Source organism: Rana temporaria, chromosome 2 (assembly GCF_905171775.1).
Source record: "Rana temporaria chromosome 2, aRanTem1.1, whole genome shotgun sequence".
Classification (NCBI taxonomy): domain Eukaryota; kingdom Metazoa; phylum Chordata; class Amphibia; order Anura; family Ranidae; genus Rana; species Rana temporaria.
In genome coordinates, this window is record NC_053490.1 from 267,389,337 (window position 1) to 267,405,280 (window position 15,944).

Genomic DNA, 15,944 nt, shown 5'->3' on the forward strand with positions numbered 1-15,944 from the left:
TAATTCAAATTTGGATCAAGGGGGCGTGTTTTATGTAAATGTACTGTGACCCGACGTGATTGACGTTTTTCCCGAACGGCGCATGCGCCGTCCGTGGAATTTCCCAGTGTGCATTGCTCCAAAGTACGCCGCAAGGATGTCATTGGTTTTTACGTGAACGTAAATGACGTCCAGCCCCATTCACGGACGACTTGCGCAAACGACGTAACTTTTTCAAATTACGACGTGGGAACGACAGCCATACTTAACATTGTTATGCCGCACTTATGCCACCATATAGCTGGGGCAACTATATGGCGGGAAAAGCCTAACGTAAACGGCGTAACTTTACTGCGTCGGCCGGGCGTACGTTCAGGAATTTGCGTATCTACCTAATTTGCATACTCGACACGGAATTGTCGGATCTAAGGGAAATCTATGCGTAACTGATTCTAAGAATCAGGCACATAGATACGACCGCGCAACTTAGAGATTCGATGGCGTATCTGGAGATACGCCGTCGTATCTCGTTTAAGAATCTGGCCCTAAGTCTTTTCTAGTCTTAGTAAATCCCACACCCCCATTGCTATTATGTTAAAGCCTGTTATAATTTAAAGACTGGCTTAAAACTTAAAGTATTTCTGACCCTGTTCAGGCCAGATGCTTACTGACAGAAACATTCAGATTTGACTACATATGTGTATGGCCAAATATCTTTAAGATTGGGCCAAACATGTGTTAAGCTGGAAGGACTGATTTTTCCATGGCTAGTTTTAGTATTGTTGCTTTTAAAGTCTCACAAATCATGTGGATTATTATCTAAAAACAAAAGAAGTGTTGTTTTTAAGGGAAATGAGCAGGATCCCTAGCCACACGTTTACTACACGTTGGACACATATTTAGAACCGTTTGAAAGTATTCTGACCAAAGGCCCTAGATAGCAACTGCTTCCAGGCTAATCACTTAAACAGCCAACAGACATGTACTGTACACTGTTCTGCCATCTGCCAATTCTCACTCATTATTGTAGAGTTATGACTGCTTCAAGATACATTCCAATTATTTCTTCAGCTACTAGCTCACTTTGTCTATATCCACAATTACATGTATAGAAGCTGTGGATTAGTCATTGTTACACAAAGAATAAATCAGGATCATCCATGTTATATGGTAAATAATGAGTTTGTTATCCAGTTATTTTAATAAAAATAGTAACGAGTCATAGGCTTCACTTGGTATTTAAAAACGTACATAGAAAAATCCTACCTATGGTGTTATGCCCCATACACACGATCGGAAATTCCAACAGCAACAGTCCGATGTGAGCCTTTGAACGGAAATTACAACCGTGTGTATGCTCCATTGGACCTTTGCTGTCGGAATTTCCGCCAACAAAAGATTAAGAGCTGATTCTCAAATTTTCCGCTGAGAAAAATCTGTCTGTAGCAATTCCAGCGTGCAAAATTCTGACACATGCTCGGAAACAATTCGACGCATGCTCGGAAGCATTGAAGTACATTTTCTCGGCTTGTTGTAGTGTTGTACGTCACCGCATTCCCGACGGACGAAAGTTCAGAGAACTTTTGTGTGACTGTGTGTGTATGCAAGCCAAGCTTGAGCGGAATCCCGTTGGAAAAAACCATCCAAGATTTTTTCAACAGAAAATCAGATTGTGTGTACGCGGCATAAGAGATTTGCCAAAATTAAAGCTTTTGGTATTTATATGCTTCTAAGTTGCAGATAAAGGTGCACAATTCAGATTTTTAATGAAGTTGTGGGCACTATCTTTAGATCGACATACAGTAGCTGAGCAGATCCAAACCAGGTAAAAAAAAAAAAATGTTTTTTAGAGCATGCGCTACAGATGCAGATCTTTACCGCTGAAAACCTTTTTGAGGCTAAAACATGCCCCACATTACATATGGATCTGTGCATTGAGGTGTAGGTTTTATTGTCACCTTATATGGGAAATAAGTGGAAGCCACTGCTTGCTGTTGGTAATCTAAGCCAAGGAAGCAAAATAATCAACCCTGTACATTGTATTCATTACCTATCTTGTTCCACTATACTTGTAGAGTAATCTGTACCTCATTGGGAATATAATTTTTTTTTGTTGTCCATTGCTGTGATCAACCAACATTTGCAGTAGGATACAATTTAAAACCATTGCAAATTGAATAGGTAAAGAGCTGTTTTCACTGCCCCTCTTCCCACACACTGAAAACACAGTCCTCTACTAAACAACAGTGAAATTGCAGCTATTTGTTGCTTAGGTTACTTGAAGGACTGGAGTGTGACAACCTTAAATCAGACCTTACCTGAAAAAAACATAAGATGCTGACTTCTCATTCTGCTATTCCTTAGTTTAATATTTTAAACTGGCCATACATGGATTAAAATTTGTCTAGTTCAGCAGGAACCTGACAAATTTCGATCCATGTATAGGCACCCTGGTTAATCTATCGATTGACTTGTATACAACCAGCTTGTCGATTTAACACAAATTGCTAATTAGCCAATCACATGGCAGCAACTCATTGCATTTAGGCATCTAGGCGTGGTGAAGATGACTTGCTGAAGTTCAAACCAAGCATCAAGATGGGGGAAAAAAGGGTATTTTAGTGACTTTGAACGTGGCATGGTTGTTGTGTGCCAGACGGCTGGTCTGAGTATTTAAAAAAAAAAACGCTATTCTACTGGGATTTTCCCTGGATCGTCTTTCAGGACAGCCACCTTAGAGAGATCCCGGCTCCTCCCCTCTCAGGAAACACCGCCTTCAATCAGAGATTTAAGCCTCATCCTCCCACTGGCCCTTCAGTTATGGTGTTTCCTCCGGTGGGGAGACACCGCTGTGGAACCAGGAGCCGATGGCTGGGGAAGCTGAAGCTTATTGGGCAATTTTTAGAAGATTGAGTTCTTCTGCCTAAAAAGTTCACTTTTTTATTGTTTGAATTTGGCGCTCAGGCCGGCTAGTGTGTCGTCACCTGCAGCGCCGCATGTGCGTCCCAGCGTCTCTTTGGGGAAAAGAGTAAGCTGGGAGGTCCGTCGTTTTCTCTGCCTAGGGTGGCGCTGTGGGCTGCCTCAGGCCCCCCTGCTTTGCAGCCAGCTTGGAGCTCGCTGGTCCGGAGGATGGGCGACGTCAGTTCCGGTTGGGGGTGGGACAGCCACACGAGGCCGCGTCTTCCGGTTCCGGACGCGGCCTAGGAAAGCGGACCACGCACGCTGGCTGGTGCAGTCTCTCCAGTCTGAGGTGTCAGCAAAGGAGACAACAGACCACCGCTCCGCTGAGCAGCAATGTCGGAGACAGAGGTCTCGAGGACAGCTCCATCCGAGGAAAGCGCCAGCCAGCCGCAGGTAAGTGAACCCTGGGGTGTAAAAAGGAATGGTACTACTGCGCTACCATATATAAAACCAAAAAAACATGGAAAAAACAGCAAAAAATATCAAATAACAAAAGCTGCGTATCTAATAGGTGAACAAAACCAAATTAATATGAAATGAGTAAATGATAGCGCTAGTGTTAACTAGTGCTGAGTGAGTACAGTGTAAATGTTAATAATATAAATCATACATAGTGAATATAAATAGCAACACTTATGAAGAAATACTATTAAGTCCAATGAAATGTTGGAATGAGTTCCTTATGGGTTAACACCCATATGCAGCCCTATGGTGAACAGCTGGCGTTTCCTCCTCAAGAGCTTCTCATTAGACAGACAATGACCTTTCCCATTAAAAGATCCAAGCAGAAAACCTCAATATAAGGGAAGAAAAAAGAAAGAGGACAAGCCTCATAGCACAATACTGTAAAACAGAGGACAATGGACAAGAGACTACACCAACGGTGATGAACTCACAAAACCGCCGATTAACACAGGCTCTGAGATATATTGCCGCTCAGTATGTTCATCTCCTCACTAGGATCGAAGTCCCGTCAAACATAGGCTCCTCCCCCACGCGTTCCGTCACTAGGCACGTGACTTAGTCATGGGTCTCTGAATGACTATGGGAGACGGCTGAGCTTATAACAGAGCCGTTGCGTGTCATTCAAACAGGAAGTGAAACCACAAAAAGGAGAGGGGGTTGACATCTACATCATTGCAGGTAACAACCTCGAGCACTGTGCAAAATAGCAGATTATAGCACTCGCTACATTTGGCAACATTGTACAATACAATAGTATTTTAATACAGGGAAAAATATATATAAATATAATCTATCAACATAGACTCAAATAAACTGTCTTGTTGATAAAAAACAGAATATTAAGAATAATGTTTTAAAATTATAGAACCATTAAAAAAGGATTAAAAAAGGAGGACCTGCCTTCTAAGTAAATTTAAAAAAGCAACCACATCGCCCCCTTCATATGGTGAATACATACTACATGCAAAAGATATAATATAGAGACGTACAGACATACTCTATACATTCATGCATCCTGAGGGGGTGTCATAAAGAAATACAAAATGTGTTGCATTTTATACAAAAAAATTATCTACGTTAAGAATTAATTTATTAATAATAAGAATAAGTTGCAAATGGTGAGTTCCTGTGTCTATTTGAACACACTCACATAGCAACATAAGACCATATATATATAAACATAAACCACCATAAAGGGGAGGAAGACACCCATTCAAGATGCAAGGTGATAACCAAAAAAATGCACAAATTATTTACGCAAAAATAATTTATACAAAAAAATCTTCTTATCCCTGAATCAATCCGATCACTACACAATCGGAACATATAAAATATAAAACTAAAAATCTGAAATAAAACAATTCAAATCAAATTCTACATTGAGCCCATTTGGCACTAAAGAGCGCATTTCGTGTATCCATCTGGATTCGCTTTTACTAAGCTCGCGAATTTTGTGGCTGCCTCTCCAATGGGGGGTATATTTCTCCAAGGCCCAAAACTTAAGTTGTTTAGGGTCTTTATTATGACACAATGCGAAGTGACGCGAAACATTGTGATCGGGATACCCCTTTTCAATATTTTGCACATGTTCTCTTATGCGTTTCCACATTGGTCTTTTTGTGCGACCTATATATTGGAGTGAACAAGAACACTGAAGGGCATACACCACACCTTCTGTTCGACAGGTAATAAGATCTTTGATCTCATATTCTTTTTGGGTAACATGGGACACAAATTTTGAACATTTCTGTCCATTAAGGTTCGTTTTTTTGCATGCGTAACAACGCTTGCAAGGGAAAAACCCCTTACCCTGATAGAAGGTTAGTTGATTATGTTTTGTTGGGGGGTCCGGAACATTTTTCGCTACCAAATCCCGTAAGGTGGGAGCTCTTCTGTATATCATCTTAGGAATACTCGGAAGTATACCTTGTAGTTGCCTGTCAGCTTGTAAAATAGGCCAGTGTTTTCGAAAAATCTTTTCCAACTGTTTATGCTGGACACTATAATTAAAAATGATGGGTAGTTCCATTCCAACTGCATGATTTTTAATCTTATCCTGTATGAGGGATTCTCTAGGAGTATCATATACTTTTGAGATTTGTGTTTGGATAAAATCTTCATCATACCCCTTATTCACAAATTTCTTCCCCAGCATATTAGCTTGTTCTAAGAAGATGTTAGGGTCTGAACAATTTCTCCGGATCCTTGTCATTTGTCCTTTAGGGATATTGATCAACCAAGGATCATGATGACAGCTATCTGTTGGTATATAGCTGTTTCTTTCTACTGGTTTGAAGTATGTTTTTGTAGTTATTTTTTGGGGGTCCAAAGTGATTTCCAAATCCAGAAATTGAATAGATTTATCACTAATTGAGTATGAAAGGTTGATGTTCTTCTGATTCTGGTTTAGATTGTCGAAAAATTGTATAAGGGAGGCTTCATCACCACTCCAGATGATGATGCAATCATCTATGTATCTTCTGTACAGAACTAGGTGATGCGGCATGTTTTCATAGACAGCCATTTCCTCCCATTCGGACATGAACACATTTGCGACACTTGGCGCATATTTTGCGCCCATCCCTATTCCATTTAGTTGTCGATAAAAATCGGATCTATACCAGAAATAATTATGCTGAAGGCCATAGGCCAAGCACCTCAGGACAAACCGTTTCTGTTTGGAAATTAAAGAACCATACTTATTGAGGGCCCACTTGGTTGCCCCAATTGCCTCTTCGTGATTAATTATGGTATAAAGTGATGCCACATCCGCTGTGGCTAACAGATATTTCTCACTTGTATTTATCACTAATGAGTCAAGGATCTGAATAAGATGTTTAGTATCTCTCAAATAAGCCTTGGTGAGAGGAACTAAGGGCTGAATAAACTTATCAACATATTCTCCCAGACGGGAGTTTATAGATTGTATCCCATTTATAATGGGTCTCCCAGGTGGTCTAGTTTGATCCTTATGAATTTTGGGTATTGTGTATATGATTGGAACCCTGCATACTTCTGGAATCAGGTATTTTTCTTCTCTTTTGTTGAGAATACCTCTTTCTCTTCCTCGATAGATTAGTTCAGACAGTTCTTCTTTATATTCACTCGTGGGATTTCCCCTGAGCTTAATATAAGTATTAACATCATTAAGCTGATTTTGTAGTTCTTCATGATAGTACTCTTTGGACAATACTACAATGGCCCCCCCCTTATCTGCCGGCCTGATAATAATTTGTTTATTTTCCTCAAGCTCTTTAATCCCCTTATGGATGGCTTTGGGATCCGGCATTTTCTTGATTTTCAATTGGTCTAGATCTCTAAGTACCATTTTATTAAATACCTCTATATGGTGATTGTTCTTTACTTGAGGATTAAATAGAGATTTGTTTCTCAATTGGCTGTGTGAAACTCTTCCCGGCAAATTATTTCTATCAGGTGGATTGATAATAGGCTGGTTTAGTATATATTTTTTGATGTTCAACTTTCTTGTGAATTTTTTAATGTCCACATAGGCATCAAATTTGCCAAGATTCCTTTTGGGGGCGAACTTGAGACCCTTATCCAATGTCATAATTTCTGTTTTTGTTAGTTCGACCCCACTAATATTATATATTCCTTGACCCATTAAACCTTCCTTCGTTTTGACCTTGTGTCCCCCTCTACATCCCCTCTTTCGTTTGGACTTCTGGAGCGTGCTCCTTGTTCGTGCCGAGGGGGTGTCCTCTCGTTCCTGCGATAATCTAAAAAAGACGAGGAAGGGCGACTATCCTGTTCCTCTCTATAGTTTGCAAGTGGCTCATAATAATTGTGAGTAGGTATTGGACTTCTTCTGGACTCCTGATGATAGTAATCTCGATTAGAGGGACCACCCGATTGATGGGCTTGATACTGCCCTCCTTGATGTTGGTAATATTGAGGAGGGTAGTAATCTCTTGGGTCCCTTCGATCTTGGTTGTAATAATTGGGATCCTGATGATATCCATATGGATAATTCCCCTGATTGCTGGACTGATTTTGTGGTGGATTAGATGGTTTCTGATTATTCTTATTGTTTTTCCAAACGGGTTTCTTTGGAGACTTAGTGCGAGGTTTTTGATTATTTTTATTATTATTATTCTTCCACCAAGGTTTTGGTGTTCTAGGTCCATTCGGTTCCTCTCTGTATGGTCTAGGTGGATAATAAGTATAATCTTGTTGGGATCTAGCATATTCATCCACCCCATGTCTGGGTCGTTCAGGTGTTCTAAATCTGAATTCCCTCGGAGGGGAAATAACAATGAGGGATACGAACGATTATCGTTCACATCAAATATTCAAATGGCAACTCAATCTGAAAGATGGAAAAATAGGGTCAGTATCATCCTCTCCTGACAGAGAGGTAAGGGTTATTTCCCCTCCGAGGGAATTCAGATTTAGAACACCTGAACGACCCAGACATGGGGTGGATGAATATGCTAGATCCCAACAAGATTATACTTATTATCCACCTAGACCATACAGAGAGGAACCGAATGGACCTAGAACACCAAAACCTTGGTGGAAGAATAATAATAATAAAAATAATCAAAAACCTCGCACTAAGTCTCCAAAGAAACCCGTTTGGAAAAACAATAAGAATAATCAGAAACCATCTAATCCACCACAAAATCAGTCCAGCAATCAGGGGAATTATCCATATGGATATCATCAGGATCCCAATTATTACAACCAAGATCGAAGGGACCCAAGAGATTACTACCCTCCTCAATATTACCAACATCAAGGAGGGCAGTATCAAGCCCATCAATCGGGTGGTCCCTCTAATCGAGATTACTATCATCAGGAGTCCAGAAGAAGTCCAATACCTACTCACAATTATTATGAGCCACTTGCAAACTATAGAGAGGAACAGGATAGTCGCCCTTCCTCGTCTTTTTTAGATTATCGCAGGAACGAGAGGACACCCCCTCGGCACGAACAAGGAGCACGCTCCAGAAGTCCAAACGAAAGAGGGGATGTAGAGGGGGACACAAGGTCAAAACGAAGGAAGGTTTAATGGTTCAAGGAATATATAATATTAGTGGGGTCGAACTAACAAAAACAGAAATTATGACATTGGATAAGGGTCTCAAGTTCGCCCCCAAAAGGAATCTTAGCAAATTTGATGCCTATGTGGACATTAAAAAATTCACAAGAAAGTTGAACATCAAAAAATATATACTAAACCAGCCTATTATCAATCCACCTGATAGAAATAATTTGCCGGGAAGAGTTTCACACAGCCAATTGAGAAACAAATCTCTATTTAATCCTCAAGTAAAGAACAATCACCATATAGAGGTATTTAATAAAATGGTACTTAGAGATCTAGACCAATTGAAAATCAAGAAAATGCCGGATCCCAAAGCCATCCATAAGGGGATTAAAGAGCTTGAGGAAAATAAACAAATTATTATCAGGCCGGCAGATAAGGGGGGGGCCATTGTAGTATTGTCCAAAGAGTACTATCATGAAGAACTACAAAATCAGCTTAATGATGTTAATACTTATATTAAGCTCAGGGGAAATCCCACGAGTGAATATAAAGAAGAACTGTCTGAACTAATCTATCGAGGAAGAGAAAGAGGTATTCTCAACAAAAGAGAAGAAAAATACCTGATTCCAGAAGTATGCAGGGTTCCAATCATATACACAATACCCAAAATTCATAAGGATCAAACTAGACCACCTGGGAGACCCATTATAAATGGGATACAATCTATAAACTCCCGTCTGGGAGAATATGTTGATAAGTTTATTCAGCCCTTAGTTCCTCTCACCAAGGCTTATTTGAGAGATACTAAACATCTTATTCAGATCCTTGACTCATTAGTGATAAATACAAGTGAGAAATATCTGTTAGCCACAGCGGATGTGGCATCACTTTATACCATAATTAATCACGAAGAGGCAATTGGGGCAACCAAGTGGGCCCTCAATAAGTATGGTTCTTTAATTTCCAAACAGAAACGGTTTGTCCTGAGGTGCTTGGCCTATGGCCTTCAGCATAATTATTTCTGGTATAGATCCGATTTTTATCGACAACTAAATGGAATAGGGATGGGCGCAAAATATGCGCCAAGTGTCGCAAATGTGTTCATGTCCGAATGGGAGGAAATGGCTGTCTATGAAAACATGCCGCATCACCTAGTTCTGTACAGAAGATACATAGATGATTGCATCATCATCTGGAGTGGTGATGAAGCCTCCCTTATACAATTTTTCGACAATCTAAACCAGAATCAGAAGAACATCAACCTTTCATACTCAATTAGTGATAAATCTATTCAATTTCTGGATTTGGAAATCACTTTGGACCCCCAAAAAATAACTACAAAAACATACTTCAAACCAGTAGAAAGAAACAGCTATATACCAACAGATAGCTGTCATCATGATCCTTGGTTGATCAATATCCCTAAAGGACAAATGACAAGGATCCGGAGAAATTGTTCAGACCCTAACATCTTCTTAGAACAAGCTAATATGCTGGGGAAGAAATTTGTGAATAAGGGGTATGATGAAGATTTTATCCAAACACAAATCTCAAAAGTATATGATACTCCTAGAGAATCCCTCATACAGGATAAGATTAAAAATCATGCAGTTGGAATGGAACTACCCATCATTTTTAATTATAGTGTCCAGCATAAACAGTTGGAAAAGATTTTTCGAAAACACTGGCCTATTTTACAAGCTGACAGGCAACTACAAGGTATACTTCCGAGTATTCCTAAGATGATATACAGAAGAGCTCCCACCTTACGGGATTTGGTAGCGAAAAATGTTCCGGACCCCCCAACAAAACATAATCAACTAACCTTCTATCAGGGTAAGGGGTTTTTCCCTTGCAAGCGTTGTTACGCATGCAAAAAAACGAACCTTAATGGACAGAAATGTTCAAAATTTGTGTCCCATGTTACCCAAAAAGAATATGAGATCAAAGATCTTATTACCTGTCGAACAGAAGGTGTGGTGTATGCCCTTCAGTGTTCTTGTTCACTCCAATATATAGGTCGCACAAAAAGACCAATGTGGAAACGCATAAGAGAACATGTGCAAAATATTGAAAAGGGGTATCCCGATCACAATGTTTCGCGTCACTTCGCATTGTGTCATAATAAAGACCCTAAACAACTTAAGTTTTGGGCCTTGGAGAAATATACCCCCCATTGGAGAGGCAGCCACAAAATTCGCGAGCTTAGTAAAAGCGAATCCAGATGGATACACGAAATGCGCTCTTTAGTGCCAAATGGGCTCAATGTAGAATTTGATTTGAATTGTTTTATTTCAGATTTTTAGTTTTATATTTTATATGTTCCGATTGTGTAGTGATCGGATTGATTCAGGGATAAGAAGATTTTTTTGTATAAATTATTTTTGCGTAAATAATTTGTGCATTTTTTTGGTTATCACCTTGCATCTTGAATGGGTGTCTTCCTCCCCTTTATGGTGGTTTATGTTTATATATATATGGTCTTATGTTGCTATGTGAGTGTGTTCAAATAGACACAGGAACTCACCATTTGCAACTTATTCTTATTATTAATAAATTAATTCTTAACGTAGATAATTTTTTTGTATAAAATGCAACACATTTTGTATTTCTTTATGACACCCCCTCAGGATGCATGAATGTATAGAGTATGTCTGTACGTCTCTATATTATATCTTTTGCATGTAGTATGTATTCACCATATGAAGGGGGCGATGTGGTTGCTTTTTTAAATTTACTTAGAAGGCAGGTCCTCCTTTTTTAATCCTTTTTTAATGGTTCTATAATTTTAAAACATTATTCTTAATATTCTGTTTTTTATCAACAAGACAGTTTATTTGAGTCTATGTTGATAGATTATATTTATATATATTTTTCCCTGTATTAAAATACTATTGTATTGTACAATGTTGCCAAATGTAGCGAGTGCTATAATCTGCTATTTTGCACAGTGCTCGAGGTTGTTACCTGCAATGATGTAGATGTCAACCCCCTCTCCTTTTTGTGGTTTCACTTCCTGTTTGAATGACACGCAACGGCTCTGTTATAAGCTCAGCCGTCTCCCATAGTCATTCAGAGACCCATGACTAAGTCACGTGCCTAGTGACGGAACGCGTGGGGGAGGAGCCTATGTTTGACGGGACTTCGATCCTAGTGAGGAGATGAACATACTGAGCGGCAATATATCTCAGAGCCTGTGTTAATCGGCGGTTTTGTGAGTTCATCACCGTTGGTGTAGTCTCTTGTCCATTGTCCTCTGTTTTACAGTATTGTGCTATGAGGCTTGTCCTCTTTCTTTTTTCTTCCCTTATATTGAGGTTTTCTGCTTGGATCTTTTAATGGGAAAGGTCATTGTCTGTCTAATGAGAAGCTCTTGAGGAGGAAACGCCAGCTGTTCACCATAGGGCTGCATATGGGTGTTAACCCATAAGGAACTCATTCCAACATTTCATTGGACTTAATAGTATTTCTTCATAAGAACCCTGGGGTGGTGTTCACCTGCCTATACCCTGTTAGCTCCACGGGTGTTTTCCCTTCCTGGTGGTCGGTGGGGATAGGAGTTTCTGGGACCCTGGTGGTGGTTGGTCCTGGGGGGCACTCCTGGTGATCCCTGTGTTTATTGCTGGTGGGCCCCAGCTAATGTCCTGCTGTCTTTTGTTTGCTTCTCTTTTCAGAAAGCCTCAAGCAAATCAGCCCACGGCTCTAAAAGGAAGTGCCCTGTGTGCAGATCAACACTAGGGGAATCCTGGTTGAAAACGCTCTGTAAGCGTTGTATTGGGGATGTTTTGAGATAACAGACAGCAGAACAGGGGGCAGAGCTGGCGGCGTCAGTTAAGGAGCTTTCTAGTACCTTTCAGTCCTTTCAAGCTCTTTTGTCCTCTTTTCAACTACCCCAGCCCCAAAGCAGTGTCCCACCAGCACAGCAGGTTGTTTCGCCTAATCCCACGGATTTTCTCCCTAGTAGTGGTGAGAAACCAGAGGGTCTATCGGAAGACATTGAGGAAGAAGCGGGTAGCGCCATTTCTGATTCCCAGGAGGAATCAGATACAGAGGGGCTGGACGGTGAGTCCTCCAAAGCCTCAAAGTACAAACTTTCTCTAGAGGATGTGGAGGAGCTTTTAGATGCCATCCACACCACTCTAGGTATCCAGGAGGAAAAGAAAGTTTTGTCATTACATGACCAAATGTATAGGGGTCTGGAGGAACAGAAAAAGAAAGTCTTTCCAGTCCATGATGTGTTGGTCAATGCCATTAAAAAAGAATGGCAAGACCCAGAGAGGAAACCTTTTTTCTCTAATGCACTAAAAAGGAGATTTCCTTTCGCAGGTGAGGATAGTTTAGTTTGGAATAAAACTCCAAAACTAGACGCAGCGTTTTCTCAAGTATCCAGAAATACAGATCTGGCCTTCGAGGATATGGGGGTACTCTCTGACCCCATGGATAAGAGGATGGATTCCCTTTTGAAAAAGTCCTGGGAATCATCACAGACAAATCTCAAACCCGCCATGGCAGCCACGGTAGTGGCCCGTAATATGGAGTTTTGGCTCACGCAAATCAAGGCGCATATCGAAGCCAATACAGAAAAGGATGTTATCCTTGCTTCTTTTCCCACGCTCCTTAAAGGGGTGGCCTATCTGGCAGATGCCTTGGCCGAATCAGTACGCATGTCCGCCAGATCTTCAGCCCTGACCAATTCAGCAAGGAGAGCCTTGTGGCTTAAGACGTGGCAGGGGGACAGTGCGTCTAAGATAAAACTCTGTGGCATACCGCTTACCGGAGATTTATTATTTGGGCCTGGTCTGGAAGCCGTCCTGGATAGGACGGCTGATAAAAAGAAAGCTTTTCCCCTTAAAAGGAAATTTGGGCAACAGACAAAAAGAAAATTTCAGTTTCCGAGGAAATCTGAGACCCCTAAAACAGGTCAACAAAAGAAATTTTGGGGACCTAAGGGGAAAGGGCGTGGGGCGGCAATTTTTCGCCCTCCTGAACAGCCCAAAAAGGCCCAGTGACACGATAACAGTGGGAGGAAGGTTGGGGGCCTTTCTCCCACAGTGGGAGGTGATCACCACAAATCAATTTGTTTTGGGGATCATCAGACGGGGCTACAGGTTGGAGTTCTCAAATCCCCCACCTCTCAGGTTTCTGATTACCAACCTACCAATATGCGGGGAAAAAGCCTCCGCTCTTCTATCCTCTTTACAGGAATTAGAAGAGCAGGAGGTGATTGTCCAGGTGCCAGGTCCGGAGACAAGCAGAGGCTTTTACTCCCACATTTTTGTGGTCCGCAAGCCAACAGGGAAATTCAGGCTCATCCTGAATTTGAAGCCTCTGAATGTCTCCGTCAAGTACAGGAGATTCAGAATGGATTCGATCTATTCGGTCAGAGCGTTACTCCCGCCAAACTGCTTCATGGCATCGATCGATCTAAAGGATGCATATCTGCATATTCCCATAGCCGAGGATCATCAAAAATATCTGAGACTAGCAGTAAAGACTGGGAATCGGGTACTGCATTGGCAGTTCAAAGCTCTCCCTTTTGGGCTATCGTCTTCTCCCCGAATCTTCACAAAAGTGATGGTAGAAGTTCTGGCCTTTCTGCGACTCAAAGGTCTTTCGATAGTTGCATATCTAGACGATCTTCTCCTGTTTGCACCCTCAGCGGAACAATTGGTTCAGGATCTTCAGGTAGCAAGAGACATCCTGGAGAAATTGGGATGGCTTCTGAACCTAGAAAAGTCCAGTTTAGTCCCAGCCCAGAGAGTCACCTTCCTGGGTTATGTGGTGGACTCAACGATCCAAAGGGTCTTTCTTCCCTCCGAAAAGGTCCTAAAGGTGGACAAGACCATGTTACGGTTGCAGAGCAACAGTCAGGTTTCAGTCAGGGAGGCCATGTCAGGATTGGGATTACTAACATCCACACTTCCGGCAGTACATTGGGCGGGACTGCACTTTCGTCCTCTTCAGTTATTTATTCTGAAGGTTTGGGACCACAGTCAGACCTCCTTGGATGCCTTAATCTCCATCCCAAATCAGGTCAAAAGGTCACTCTGGTGGTGGAGAAAGGGAGCAAACCTGTCCCAAGGTCTCGAGTGGATCCTGCCAGTGACCAAGACAGTCACAACAGATGCCAGCGGTTCAGGTTGGGGAGCACACGTGGGTCCCAAGTGGGTCCAGGGGACCTGGAGGAAAGAGGACGCTCCAAGATCCTCCAACTGGAGGGAGCTGAGAGCAGTAGAACTAGCGCTCAGAACCTTTCAGGGGGAACTTCAGGGACAACATGTGAGAATCCGTTCGGACAATTCCCCAACAGTAGCCTATATCAACAGGCAGGGGGGTACAAGAAGTTGCTCCCTATGGCTTCTGGCAGAAGCCATCCTGAAGTGGGCCGAACTCAATGTATTGTCCCTGTCGGCAACCCACTTGAAGGGAGATCAGAACCAGACAGCGGACTTCCTCAGCCGAACAACTCTGAAGGAAGGCGATTGGATCTTAAAGCAGGAGGTATTCAACATGATTGTTCAGAGATGGGGAACACCATGCATAGACCTCTTTGCCTCGAAACACAATACCAAGACAAGTCTTTTCTTCTCCCTAAACAGATGGGACGGAGCTAGGGATAGACGCACTCGCCCAGACTTGGGCATTTTCAAGGTGCTATGCCTTCCCCCCTCCGGTCCTGATTCCGGCAGTATTGAGGAAGTTGCAAAGGGAGAATACGATCCTCATCTTGATCGCTCCTCATTGGCCGAGGAGACCGTGGTTCTCCATTCTAAAGAACCTGGCAATAGAACCCCCTTGGATCCTTCCGGCCCAGACCAACCTTCTTTCTCAGGGTCCATTCTGCTGCCCTCACGTAGACAGGTGGAACCTGGCAGCCTGGCTTCTGAGGAGTCATTGTTGAGGGGCAGGGGTTTTTCTGAGCGTCTAATTAAGACTCTCCTAAATTGTAGGAAAGTAGAAACTCAAAACATCTACTGTAAGGTGTGGAGACGTTTTAACATATGGTGCTCAGAAGGCTCCTTTGACGTTCATAGTTCAGTGGCAGTGCTAGAATTCCTACAGTCAGGTGCAGACAAAGGTCTAGTACATTGAAAGGACAAGTTTCTGCGTTGAGCGTCTTTCTAGAAAAACAACTTGCGTTAGACCCTTGGATAGCAAGGTTCTTCAAGGGTCTAAGTAGACAGAGGCCAGTTAGAACCTCTTCCCTTCCAGTTTGGAACCTTTCTTTGGTTTTACAGGCTCTTACAAAAGAGCCTTTTGAACCACTAGAATCCTGTTCTTTGAAACTAATTACCCTCAAAACGGTGTTTTTAGTGGCAATTACCACGGCAAGACGAGTCAGCGAACTCGAAGCCCTTTCCATCATGGCCCCTTATTTTCAAATTTTTCTGGACAGGGTTATTTTCAAAACCGATCCGGCCTTCTTGCCAAAGGTGGCTTCAAGATTTCATAGGAGCCAAGAAATCATCTTACCCACTTTTTGTTCTAATCCTGTGAGGGAACAGGAACGTTCATTCCATAATTT

The 15,944-nt window shown here is 41.9% G+C and overlaps 1 protein-coding gene and 1 long non-coding RNA gene across 6 annotated transcripts in view; both read left to right on the plus strand.

The window, feature by feature from the left end:
* The window catches only part of BCAS3 (BCAS3 microtubule associated cell migration factor), a 1,469,256-nt gene that overhangs the window by 1,398,177 nt on the left and 55,135 nt on the right, over nt 1–15,944 (plus strand). The gene's annotated exons all lie outside the window — the stretch shown is intronic.
* On the plus strand, nt 2,881–12,055 carry LOC120926750. The gene is made up of 3 exons (XR_005746989.1): nt 2,881–3,337; nt 4,059–4,061; nt 11,898–12,055. It is a non-coding gene; the product is annotated as an uncharacterized LOC120926750 (long non-coding RNA).